At 41.7% G+C, this 14,433-nt stretch overlaps 1 protein-coding gene across 1 annotated transcript in view; it reads left to right on the top strand.

Annotated features, from left to right (window-relative positions):
- Positions 1-6,818, top strand: part of LOC117073500 (transcription initiation factor TFIID subunit 4-like) — a 45,621-nt gene extending 38,803 nt beyond the window's left edge. Inside the window, exon 3 of the mRNA XM_033194491.1 lies at positions 6,650-6,818. The gene's annotated coding sequence lies outside the window, so the exon portion shown is untranslated. The remainder of the gene's footprint in view (positions 1-6,649) is intronic.
- The last annotated feature ends 7,615 nt before the right edge of the window (positions 6,819-14,433 follow it).

Here is a 14,433-nt window from a genome sequence, read left to right on the forward strand (position 1 = left end):
AAATCCTGTCTCTACTAAAAATATAAAAACTAGCCAGGGGTGGTGGCAGGTGCCTGTAATCCCAGCTACTCAGGAGACTGAGGCAGGAGACTCCCTTGAACCTGGGAGGCGGAGGTTGCAGTGAGCCAAGATGGTGCCACTGCATTCCAGCCTGGGCGACAGAGCGAGACTCTCTCTCACAAAAAACAAGCAAACAAAACAAACAAAAAACTTAATACATTACATCTTGGAAAGCATTCAAATGAGAGTGATTAGGTTTTTAAGATTTTGATTCTTAAAGGCATAGTAGTTTAATTGTTTTGGAAAGTTAGCTATGCTAAAGCACATTCTGTAAGTCCTTGGGATATCAGGGCAATTTGACAATGGCTTAAAAATATTGTTTCTCTCTCGAGTCGGGGGGAGGGAGGTTTAGCGTTTGTGAATTTGGCACAGTCTTTCTTAAATTCCACATTTACATCATTTTTCTGTTCCTCTGTGTTATTGTTTTATCACAAACTTGCAAACTTCTAACTACTTGTTTTTATTTGCTGCTCTGAAAGATTGTGTTTGGAATTAAAATTAAATTTAGGTATAATTTAAAGTGTGGCTAGAGAGGCCCAGAGGCAAAAATGTATGCAATTCAACATGAAACAGGAAGAAATAGTGCCGGCAGGTACCATGACAGACGCAGCCTATTTAAGGCACCAAATTTCCATCTGTGTAAGGCAGCTGGCCCAACAAGACTGAGAAATAAAAATCAAAAGGAGATGACTTCGGATATATGGTATAAATCTCCTTTAAACTAGGAAACTCGAACCAAAAGCTGAACAGCATAATTTTATGAAGCTATTTTAGTGAGGGATGGGGGGGGGTGTCTATGGAACAGCTGTAGTAGAAAGGCTGAATAAGACACTATAATTATAGCATTTGAGACTCTATGACTTTTTCTAATGTGTGGTATGAACAATTAAGATGATTAAGTGATAATTGTCTCCATTTTCTTACCAGGAAAATGTCTTTGCCTCTAAAGGTAAGTAAAATGGTTGCCAACAGTTTCAGTGCCAACTTCCACATTCAACTTGGAAATTCACTTGGAATTAAGGTTCGACCTTAGGTTCTGTCCTAAGAAACAGGTGATCTGTCTTCCAACAGCCAACATAAGGCATTGGCTGAGTCAGGCCATGTAATTTAAAGTTGTCCTTTTTATAATTCTGTGAATTTGTCAAGTTTGGTCAGCTTTCCTACTGTGGATAATGGTACTAAGGGACTGATGAAGACAGGTGTTACTGTAAAATCTTAATGATAGTGAAATCTCACATATTGGCCCTGATTAATATAAAATTTGAGTTAATTTGGACAGAGTCTAACTTACTTCTTACCATTATACTGTCTTTTTAAAAAACATTTTAAAATTAAATTTGCATTATCAATAAGATTTCAGGCTGAGTATGGTGGCTCACACTTGTAATCCCAGCACTTTGGGAGGCTGAGGCAGGCAGATCACCTGAGGTCAGGAGTTTGAGACCAGCCTGGCCAACATGGTGAAACCCCGTCTCTACTAAAAATACAAAAATTAGCTGGTGTGGTGGTGGGCACCTGTAACCCCAGCTACTCAGGAGGCTGAGGCAGGAGAATCGCTTGAACCTGGGAGGTGGAGGTTGCAGTGAGCCGAGATTGGTGCACTCCAGCCTGGGCAAGAGAGGAGACTCTGTCTCAAAAAAAAAAAAAAAAAAAAAAAGATTTCAAAATGATTAAACCATTTTTAGGCACTTTCAAGGATTTAGAAATATCATTTAAATGTAACTTACTATCCCGCCATTGTCTTTTCATAAAATAAGTTCTGTTAGTAGGTAGTAATGTGTTACCCTACATCCAGTCTTTCATGTCAATACACTTTTTCATTGAATACATTCTACGTGCTTAATACTATGTTCAGTATTGTTGGAGATAAAAATAAATACCAAGGAGCCAATAATGCACTTCACAGGATAAAACTTTCACCCACAAATCTTTTTATAACAAAAGAAGAGTATACAGTAATCCCTTGGTATCTGCAGTGGATGGGTTACAAGATGGATTTTGTACCCCAGGGATATGAAAAGCCATGGATGCTCAAGTCCTTTATATAAAATTTTGTGATATTTGCATATAACCTATGCATATCCTCCCATATACTTTAAATTACTTCTAGACTACTTATAATACCTAATACAATGTAAATGTCATGTAAATAGTTTTTATACTGTGCTTTTAAATTTGTTATTTTTTTATTGTTTTATTATTATTACCATTTATTTTTTTCAAATATTTTTGATCTGAGGTTAGTTGAATCTGCCAGTACCAAACCCACAGATAACAAAGGGCTGACTCTATAACCATAGGGTAACACATGTCATGATTAAGTATTACAGAAATTGAAGGCCAGGCGCAGTGGCTCACACCTGTAATCCCAGCACTTTGGGAGGCCAAGGCGGGTGGATCACCCGAGGTCAGGAGTTCAAGTCCAGCCTGGCTAACATGGAGAAACTCCATCTCCACTAAAAATACAAAAAATTAACCAGGTGTGGTGGTGGGCTCCTGTAATCCCAGCCACTAGGGAGACTGAGGCAGGAGAATCACTTGAATCCAGGAGCCAGAGGTTGCAGTGCGCCAAGATCACAACACTGCACTCCAGCCTGGGTGACAGAGCCAGACTTTGTCTAAAAATAAATAAATAAATAAATAAAAATTATAGAAATTCTGAGGGGTAGAGATCAAGGACTCTGGGTTATTGAAGACAGGTTTGATAGAGGATGTTTCTCATATGGATAGAAAGGCAACTTCCGTTATTTCTAAAAAATGACAGTCCAGACTTCCATCAGTTTACCAAGAACTTTCTGCATTTAATTTAAATGATTAATATTGACTTTTTTGGAGGCTGTGAGAGCAGTATACTGAGAAGCTCTTTTTTCCAGCTGTCCTCCATGCTCACCCCCATCTCTGTAACTGTTCAGGGTCTCAGGTATGGTTGCTGGGGCTGTCCTGTACCAAACCACCAACCCTTAGGCCTGAGGTTGCAGAAGTACTTACTTAAGAGCTGCCCCCTCTTGATACTGTGAGGGGTAAACACACATAAGGGTTTGTGTCTCCCTAATTCTCAAAGTTTTTCTCTTGAAATACGTTTTGGGCAAGACAAAATTTTCTTTTGCATATCCTCACGCTACAATAGTATTACTTTTCAACTTTCATGAAAATCATACCTCTCACTTATAAGAGACATCCATTATCTTTGCCTACTCAGCATTCATTTTCCCTTTTTCTAACAACAGAAACCTCCTTTTGGAGCATTTGCCAGTAGTATGATAGATCTGCTCACACCAGCTCATAAAAGCCAATTGTTAAGATTTCAGGAATTTGGCCATACATAGTCATTATTTAACATTAAATTCTAAAAACTTCTCCTTTCTTTTTTTGAGACAAGTTCTCACTCTGTTGCTCAGACTGGAGTGCGGTGGTGCAATCATAGTTCACTGCAGCTTCCGCTTCCTGGGCTCAAGCAATCCTCCTGCCTCAGCCTCCCGAGTAGCTGGGACCACCGCTGGGCACCACCACACCCAGCTAGTTTTTAAATTTTTTTATAGAGACGGGGTCTTGTTTTGTTGCCCTGGCTGGTCTCCACCTCCTGGCCTCAAGTGATCGTCCTGCCTAGGCCTCTCAAAGTGTTGTGATTACAGGCGTTAGTTAGCCATCGTGCCTGGCTCATAAACCTGTGATTTAATAAATTATATTAAAAACAAAGGTAATACACACTCAAAAGTCATCACTTCCTGATTATTTTGCTACATTTTATTATTATGGACAATCTTGAGGCCATACATTTAGCTATATGGTAGAAATGTTGTCCAGTGGCTACTCCTGCACACCTCTTCCCAATCCAGTGCTCAGGGACCACATTGGTGGTGTGAAATCTGCCATGGTGACAGCATTTACACCATGAAAATTAACATACATTACAGATGAGGACCTCACCCCCAGCCCCAAAGCTGGTTGTTAAACATTTACCAGCATGCCACTGGGCATTCCCCACTGGACCCATTTCAGTTCGTGTGGTTCAAGTATTCTCACCACATGCTCCAGCTCCACAAATGGGAACGTGAACCCTTTGAGGTTGCTAAGTGAGTAGGATGTAAGTTTGTAACTGGTGATAGACTATTTATTTATTTATTTATTTGAGGTGCAGTCTCACTCTGTGGCCCAGGCTGAAGTGCAGTGAGGCGCGATCTCGACTCACTGCAACCTCCGCCTCCTGGGTTCAAGCAATTCTCCTGCCTCAGCCCCTTAGGTAGCTGGGATTACAGGCGTGTGCCACCATGCCCGGCCTTTTTTTTTTTTTGAGACGGAGTTTTTGCTGTTGTCGCCCAGGCTGGAGTGCAATGGTGCGATCTCGGCTCACTGCAACCTCTGCCTCCCAGGTTCAAGCAATACTCCTGCCTCAGCTTCCGAGTAGCTGGGATTACAGGCATGCACCACCACACCTGGCTAATTTTTGTATTTTTAGTAGAGACAGGGTTTCACTACACTGGCCAGGCTGGTTTCTAACTCCCGACCTCAGGTGATCCACCCGCCTGGGCCTCCCAAAGTGCTGGGATTACAGGCATGAGCCACCATGCCTGGCAGAGTGATGATAGTCTTTTTGTCACCACAAGCAGAGAGACTCGTTGAGCAGGAAACTAACACAGAGGAAGTAATGTGGAAAGATGGAAATGTCTTTTTTTTTTTTTTTTTTTTTTTGAGACGGAGTCTTGCTCTGCCACCCAGGCTGGAGTGCAGTGGCCGGATCTCAGCTCACTGCAAGCTCCGCCTCCTGGGTTTTTTACGCCATTCTCCTGCCTCAGCCTCCCGAGTAGCTGGGACTACGGGCGCCCGCCTTAAGGATGTCATTTAACACCTGGACCTAACCTTGTCTGAAGCTATTATATCCTTAGACCTTCCAGTTATATGAATCAATCATTTGTACCCTATTTTTGGTCTGGGCCAACTTGAACTAAGTTACTACCACTTGAAACTAAGCAATTTTTCACAATAAAAACTTTTTTTTTTTTTTTTTGAGATGGAGTCTCGCTGTGTTGCCCAGGCTGGAGTGCAGTGGCATGATCTCAGCTGACTGCAACCTCTGCCTCCCAGGTTCAAGCAATTATCTTGCCTCAGCCTCCCGAGTAGCTGGGACTACAGGCGTGCACCACCACACCTAGCTAATTTTTGTATTTTTAGTAGAGATGAGGTTTTGACATGTTGGCCAAGCTGGTCTCGAACTCCTGACCTCAGGTGATCCACCTGCCTTGGTCTCCCAAAGGGCTGGGATTACAGGCATGAGCCACCGTGCCTGGCCAATAAAAACAAGTTTTAAAAATCACTTTAGGGTTGTTACTGAGCACTCAATTACAATAAGAGAATAGGAAAGCTATGTTTGATAATGGGTGGATGCTTGGGGTGATTGTAATCGAAGAGATTTTCCTGGCAGAGCCAAATTCATGTATTAGCAAAAGTACTGAATTTTTAGGTCTTTCTGATTACCTTTGGATAGCATGACCTTTGAACATTTAATCTGTTTATTGATAACCTTGCTTAGACTGTGGCTATCCTAATTTGCCCAACATGCTATGAGAGGAGGAATTCCATGTTTTCTGGGAAACATTCCCTGTGGTCCAAAACCCGTTACACACCTAGTCAAACTCAGTGTCACATTTCCTCAAAAAGTGAAAAAGCTGGACACTAAAAGAATACGCCTTAGGCCGGGTGTGGTGGCTCATGCTTGTAATCCCAGCACTTTGGAAGGCCGAGGCGGGTGGATCACCTGAAGTCAGGAATCTGAGACCAGCTGGCTGAACATGGTGAAACCCCGTCTCTACTAAAAATACCAAAAATTAGGCAGATGTGGTGGTGGGTGCCTGTAATCCCAGCTACTCAGGAGGCTGAGGCAGGAGAATCACTTGAACCCAGGAGGTGGAGGTTGCAGTGAGCCGAAATGGTGCCATTGCACTCCAGCCTAGGGGACAACAGTGAAACTCTGTCTCAAAACAAAACAAAACAAAACAAAACAAAAAAACACCTTGGCCAGGTGGGGTGGCTCATGCCTGTAATCCCAGCACTCTGGGAAGCCTAGGCAGACAGATCATTTGAGATCAGGAGTTCAAGACCAGCGTGGCCAACATAGCAAAACCCTGTGTCTACTAAAAATACAAAAATTTCAGGTGTGATGGCGCATGCCTGTAATCCCAGCTACTTGAGAGGCTGAGGCAGGAGAATCACTTGAGCCTGGGAGGTGGAGGTTGTGGTGAGCTGAGATCACACCAGTGTACTCCAGCCTGGGTGACAGAGTGAGAAATATGCCCAATTCATGGAAAGAGTCCTGGATTATAAATAAAAAATAGTTTTCTAATCCAGATCTTCCCATAACTTTGGGCAAATACCTCACCTTTCTGAGCCCCAGTTTTATTTTCCAGAGAGTGAGGAGCTGAGGCTAAATGATTTCAGGGTATCTTCCACCATTCTAAATTCTGCGATTCTACTCTAAACATTTATATGACTATTTATTCTCAAATTAACATTCCTCATCAAGTGAAGACAAAATATTTCATCAAATTGTCACATTTCCAGGAAGGCCCATATTTTCACCTTTTTAATGTAATAGAGATCAGGCGACAGGAGTGACACCTGACTTTGCACTGGAGGAAGACAGAGAAGAATGAGTCCTGGAGTGATGGTTGCTGTGGCGGAAGGCAGCCTTTGTGGAGTCCGTGTGTTGGCTTCTCGCTCTTGCATCACCAGCCTGTGATCACAGGTGCTAATTAAATTAATAAAAAGACATTTTGGGCCGGGCGCGGTGGCTCAAGCCTGTAATCCCAGCACTTTGGGAGGCCGAGACGGGCGGATCAGAAGGTCAGGAGATCGAGACCATCCTGGCAAACACAGTGAAACCCCGTCTCTACTAAAAATACAAAAAACTAGCTGGGCGAGGTGGCGGGCGCCTGTAGTCCCAGCTACTCGGGAGGCTGAGGCAGGAGAATGGCGGGAACCCGGGAGGCGGAGCTTGCAGTGAGCTGAGATCCGGCCACTGCACTCCAGCCTGGGCGACAGAGCAAGACTCTGCCTCAAAAAAAAAAAAAAAAAAAAGACATTTTGTTAAGACATGTGCCCCACACCTGCTGTGTCACCAGGCACAGGTTTCTTGCCTGTTGTGATGGAACAGTTTTTACCAATCAACAATGAAGGCAAAAAGACAGTAACAGCAAGAAGGAAGAGTCAACCTATAGCCAACGTGACCCCGATTCTCCCCTGACAAATGCCTATTAATTTGTCATGACACATTAGGAAAGCATACATTTTGAATTTGACATTCCCAGTTATGTAGGGCGTGACAACTTTAATAGTCATTATACTTCCCAGAAATAACATGCTGTCCTCACCCAGTTAAGGATGAGGATGATAAACTGAGAAATTATAGCGTGTAGAAACAAAACTTAAGATGTAAATGAGGAGCATACCCACCTCTCTATAATGATGCTTTTACTGAATGGTCTGGAGGTCACTTATTTGGAATTATTTTGAATAGCTCTGGTAACATCTCCTTGACTTGAATGCAGATGCCATGTGTTTTTGTTTGAGGAAGATACATAAAAAAAAATTTTTAGCTTACGCTACATTTTATGTTAAAAATGGATATAACCCAACATATTAGGATTATATTTAGTTGTGAGAGATTTCAAATCCAAAATAAGAATTTATTTTCCTCCCATTTAGAAATCCTAGCAGAATGTCCAAGTCTAACATGGTGCTCCATGGTATTGGGGACCAAGCAGTTCCCACCCCTTTTCTCTGCTGTGCATGACTGCTATTCTCAAGCTCATCTTATGGTTCAAGATGAAGTTGCACACAATTTCCACTTACTTTATTTTTTATTTTTTTGAGACAGAGTTTCACTCTTGTCACCCAGGCTGGAGTGCAATAGCACGATCTCAGCTCACTGCAATCTTCACCTCCCAGATTTGAGTGATTCTCCTGCCTCAGCCTCCTGAGTAACTGGGATTACAGGCTCCCGCCACCACACCCAGCTAATTTTTGTATTTTTAGTAGAGACAGGGTTCACTATGTTGGCCAGGCTGGTCTCGAACTCCTGACCTCAGGTTATCCGCCTGCCTCAGCTTCCCAAAGTGCTGGGATTACAGGCATGAGCCACTGCACCTGGCCCGTAATTTCCACTTACATTTTATTGGTAATCTTTAGACACAAGACAGGGCTTCAAGGAGGCTGGAAAAGTAAGTCCTGTCTTCTAGGCAGCCATGCACCTTGCTTAAAGTTGTGTGTTCTATTATTATAGAACAAGAGTTGGCAATCATTTTCCTGTAAAAAGGCCAGTTAGTAAATATTTCAGGCTTTGTTAGGCACATGGCCTCTGTCTCAACTATTTAACCCTGTGATGGCAGCCATATTTAACCATACAATGGCAGCCGTAGACACTACACAGATGAATGCTCGTGGCTGTGTGTCTGTATGAGTGCGTTTTCATGCGGCTGATAAAGACAGACCCAAGACTGGGTAATTTATAAAGAAAAAGAGGTTGAATGGACTCACAGTTCCACATGGTTGGGGAGGCCGCACAATCATCGTGGAATGTGAAAGGCACATCTTACATGATGGCAGATGAGAGAATGAGAGCCAAGTGAAAGGGGTTTCCCCTTATAAAACCCATCAGATCTCATGAGACTTACCCACTACCATGAGAACAGTGTGGGGGGAAAAGCCCGTATGATTCAATTATCTCCCACCGGGTCCCTCCCACAACACATGGGAATAATGGGAGCTACAATTCAAGACGAGATGTGGGTGGGGACAAAGCCAAACCATATCAGTGTCAATAAAACTTTATTTACAAAAGCAGGTGGTGGGCTGGATTTGGCACACAGGCTGCCCTCTGTTATAGAAAATGGGTAATAATAGAAAACAGAAAATAGAGATCTCTAGTATATTCTGCTATGCCAGGTAGTAGAAATATCAGTACTATTAACTCTGGTAAGTCCTTCCCTCCCCTCTTCCCCTTTAGTACAGTTGGTGGCAAGCAAGATTGCCAACAATTTATAAAAATCAGCAAGAGGGCAGAGGAGGACAAATTCATTTAAGGCTGTCTTTGAAAGACTAGTTAGCGAATTTCAATTATCCCTTTTATCATTCTGACTCTTACTTTGCTTAGGCAAAAACTTCTGTCGTATTTCTGACCTTAGTAAGATAATGGCTATTTTCTGGACAACCACTGAGAAGTGCAGATTTCCGTGGAGTAAGCAAGCTGACTGAAGGAAATGCAGAGGAGACGCTGAGAAAATTCCCTGAGGGAATAATTACGGTTTTCCCCTCTTTTTGGCAGAGTGGGATAGGGCTGTGATCTTTAAGATCTTGTCTTTCTTCTTAGTGGACAGGGGAGAAGAGGTGCAGGATTGAGATAACCTACCTTGTTTTAACCTGAGTGACTCTCTCCTAGCAGAGAGAGCCGGATAGACTCCATTTTAGTTTCTTCATTTGCAGTCCCCTTTATCCCCCTTAAGGGAATAACTAGTGCAAGCTGACTCCAAGCACATCCAGGAATGCACCTGCTGATAAGATATTGAGGCAGGCTGTACCAGCAGCTCCTGGGAGTGGGCTCGGTGGAAGGTACCTAAAGCCCCTGCATTTATGTCTTAGTGATACTTTAATCCCCTGCACCTGGAACTGTTTATTTTTTGTAACTGCTTCTATAACCAATTTGTTTTAAACTTTTTGCCTATTCTTCTTCTGTAAAATTGCTTCAGTTAAACTCCTCTCTCCTATTTAGACCATAGTATAAAAGAGAATCTAGCCCCTTCTTTGGGGCCGATAGAATTTTGAGCGCTAGCTGCCTCTCGGTCGCCGGCTAATAAAGGACTCCATAATTTGTCTCAAAGTGTGGCGTTTCTCTATAACTCGCTTGGTTACAACAGGATTACACTAGAGAGCTCCCCCTTAAGCAAAATAAACCCAAAAGAAGTTTGATAAACATTCATTGTGGAAATTTTACCTTTCATCAATTTTATTGAACTTATTTTAATGCATCCAATGATAACATGTGACTTAAGTCACATAGAGATATACAGGCCGGTCACAGTAGTTTGCCCCTATAATCCCAGCACTTTGGGAGGCCGAGGTGGGTAGATCACCTGAGGTCAGGCGTTTGAGACCAGCCTGGCCAACATGGTGAAAACTGTCTCTACTAAAAATACAAAAATTATCTGGGCGTGGTGGCATGCACCTGTAGTCCCAGCTACTTGGGAGGCTGAGGCAGGAAAATCACTTGAACCCGGGAGGCAGAGGTTGCAGTGAGCCAAGATCATAGCACTGCACTCCAGCCTGGGTGACAGAATGAGACTCCATCTCAAAAAAATAATTATAAACACACACACACAGACGCAGAATTAAGAGTCTTCCATGATCCATCCTCCCAGTCTCTCCCAGAATGTCCTAACAATCAAACTGTGCCAGGAAAAAGGGATTGTTAATAGTAACTTCTGTTGCTTCCAGAACTCTTAAAGTGAGATAAGCTGCTCTGCAAATTCCCTTCCTGGTTCCTTTTTCTTTTTCTTTTTTTTTTTTTTTTTGGAGACTGAGTCTCGCTCTGTCACCCAAGCTGGAGTGCAGTGGTGTGCTCTTGGCTCACTGCGACCTCTGCCTCCCAGGTTCAACCAATTCCCTGCCTCAGCCTCCCGAGTAGTTGGGATTGCAGGTGCTTGCCACCACAACCGACTAATTTTTGTATTTTTAGTAGAGATGAGGTTTCACCATCTTGGTCAGGCTGGTCTTGAACTCCTGACCTTGTGATCTACCTGCCTCGGCCTCCCAAAGTGCTGGGATTACAGGCGTGATCCACCGTGCCCGGCCTCCTTTTTCTTAAGATCCACTTAAGATCTAGTTAGTAGGATATTAACTTGCAAGATCTTCCCTTTCCATAGTATGACTACTGGTAAATCTACTTTTAGATTCTCCCAAACTTCTACTTTTGTGTTCAGTAGAGAAGATACTTTAATTAAACTGGTCAAACATTTTTACTACATGGATCCAAGACTGGAACAATAGTGGCTTTAGATTTCCACATTTATGAAAGGTGACTCAGAAAGTTAGTATGCAACAGTCAAGCTAAAGGAAGCTGAGCGATAATTTAGTCCAAATTCCTTAGTTGACAGAGAGGAATTGAGGTACAGGGTAGGAAAGTGATGTGCTTTGGATTAATTAGCATGTCTAATTAATAATAAAATGTGGTAGAAACTCAGGTCTTCTAGTTTGCAGAAACACTTAAAAGCTCCACTCTGCCTCCTGAAGAGCTGGACTCAGCGGGAGGGCAGCCCTTACAGGGAACAGGGAGTGGAGGGATGGCCGCCTATTGACAGTCGAGCATTAGTAAGTGGGAAGAGATATCTGGCTTCTCCATTCCTTCTTTTTTTCTCTTTCTGGTTTTGCTAATTTATTTAAAAATTACATTTGTTCAAGTCAAATTACCACTTGATACTCATTGTTGGATTTCTTTAGGTCATCCTGCTGCTCTCTCAGTTTCCCAGGGGTTTGTGCGTCTGCCTTGTGCTATGCATTTTCCTACGGCCTTGTTGGTTCCTTCCACAGAGGCAACTGTAAGTGCTTTTCCTTGCTTCCTGTGCTGTGTGCTGTAATCACTGTGTCTACTATTTTTGTAGTGGCATGGACATTCTATCGACACTGAATCCGGATACTCCCTGGAGCACTTTCTATGCTTAACAGAGCTTTTTTTTTTTTTTTTTTTTGAGACAGTCTTGCTCTGTTGCCCAGGCTGGAGTGCAGTGGCATGATCTTGGCTCACTGCAGCCTCTACCTCCAGACTTAGGCGACCCTCCCACCTCAGTTTCCTGAGTAACTGGGACCACAGGTGAACACCACCACACATGGTCAATGTTTTTAAATTTTTTGTCGAGACAGCATCTTGCCATGTTGCCCAGGTTAATCTTGAACTCAAGCGATCTGCCCACCTTGACCCCTCAAATTCCTGGGATTACAAGTGTGAGCCACATTGTTATGACATTATCTACTAAGGTGGCTGTCAAACCCCTGTGGAAAGTGCCTATTTTACTGATACACTGATCTGCTTTCATTTCACACATCACTTTCCCAAGAACAGCAGAGACAAGAGACATCTTTTCCAAAACTCTATCAAAATGGCAGAGCCTTGGCCATGGCCTTCCCCATCTCCTGCAGATTCTGTGTCACACAGCTCACGGTGGACAGTTTGCCAGCTTTTGGGCATGGCGAAAGAACGATCTTTGGAAGAGCAGGGAAGCCCAGAAGTTCACAGAAAAGAAAGCTCTCAAATTCTTCTTGCAACAGTGGTGAGTAAGAAAGGCCTTAGCTTCTTCTGAAAAGGCCGTATGTCCCCTGGCACAAGGACGAAGTGCAGTGTTGCAGGGAGACCTGTCCAGCTCAGGTGGAGAGCACACAGTGTAAGAAGCCCAAGATGCACCCCAGCAGGAATTCTGGGCTGCTTCAAGCATGCTGGGGTGTCTCCTGTTTTTCAGGTGGTGTCAAGGAATTAGCCCCAAATCTAGAGGGCATTTAATTTACTTTGGCTTAATATGAGAGTTTTTGGGAAGAAAGGAAAAGTATCACATTTAGGCCAAACAAAAAGGTTACTAACATTTTCTTTGGAGAAACATTGGAGTTATTAAACATTAAAAATTCAAACAAATGTGTATGGCGGTGTAGTTTTGTAAGGGGCAGAAATAGTACATCTATTAATTTCCAGGGTCATTTTCATAAGTGGATAACATTTTTGTAGATGTATATGAACATATGGGTTTATACACACACACACATTCATATTATATATGTGTAATATACACAGATAATACACACATCTATATACAAGTAATATGAATATATTAGTATATTGTTTGTATATGTATGTGTGTATATGTATACACACATACAGTACATATGTAAATGTGTATTTATTTATAAATGTATATATAATGCATGTATACATACATATGTATACTATGTAATACACATGTATAAAATATATATCATATATCAACATAATATATGTGTATTATAAAATATATGTATATAGTATACATATACATATGTATATAATATATATGTATTTTGGCCGGGTGCGGTGGCTCAAGCCTGTAATCCCAGCACTTTGGGAGGCCGAGACGGGTGGATCACGAGGTCAGGAGATCGAGACCATCCTGGCTAACACTGTGAAACCCCGTCTCTACTAAAAAAAAAATACAAAAAATTAGCCGGGCGAGATGGCGGGCGCCTGTAGTCCCAGCTACTCGGGAGGCTGAGGCGAGAGAATGGCGTAAACCCGGGAGGCGGAGCTTGCAATGAGCTGAGATCCGGCCACTGCACTCCAGCCTGGGCGACAGAGCGAGACTCCGTCTCAAAAAAAAAAAAAAATATATATATATATATATATGTATTTTATGTATGTAGAATATGTAGTATATATAAAATAAATGTATTTCATGTACATATATTACATAGTATACACATGTATATAAAATACATGTGTGTTTCATACATGTATATTATATGGCATACATATGTATATATACATGCATTATATGCACATAATATGGAATATACGTGTATATATTTATACACGTATACACGTGTATGTGTGTGTATTTATACACGTATACACGTGTATACGTGTATTTATACGTATTTATACACGTATACACGTGTATACGTGTATTTATACGTATTTATACACGTATACGTGTATTTATACACGTACGTATTTATACACGTATACATGTATATATGTGTATGTATTATACACGTATACATGTATATATGTGTATGTATTTATACATGTATACATGTATATACATGTGTATATACACATACACACATGTGTTCATATGCATCTACTAAAATTTTACTCATTATGAAGATGACCCCGGAAATTGATACGCATGTTGAAACTGAGTCTTTATATATACATATATATACATACATGCACACATACACATATAAACATACATATATACACACACATATACACTAATAGATTATATTGACATTGCTGCAAATCCTTCTTTCCTCATATATGATTATATTGCAAGATCACTCTCTCTACATATGTATATCTGTGTATATTGTGTACTTTTCTCTTTTGAATTATTTTTTTTCTTTGCCATCAGGAAATGTGGCAGGCAGGAAAGTGAAAAAAGAGAAGAAGATAGAACAGGATTGGGTGACCAAAAGATGTCCAAACATTAATGTGAAAAGAATAAATGCTTAATCATAATAATTAGGGACATATGCCCTTTCTGAATCTCATCTGTTTTAACTTAAGGAAAGAAATTTTTTAAATAACATTTTTAAATGAAGGAAAGCCTTTCCCTTACTTTCTAGAACCAACAAAGGCAACCT

Source organism: Trachypithecus francoisi, unplaced genomic scaffold (genome assembly GCF_009764315.1).
Source record: "Trachypithecus francoisi isolate TF-2019V2 unplaced genomic scaffold, Tfra_2.0 Lachesis_group4, whole genome shotgun sequence".
In the NCBI taxonomy this organism is placed as follows: domain Eukaryota; kingdom Metazoa; phylum Chordata; class Mammalia; order Primates; family Cercopithecidae; genus Trachypithecus; species Trachypithecus francoisi.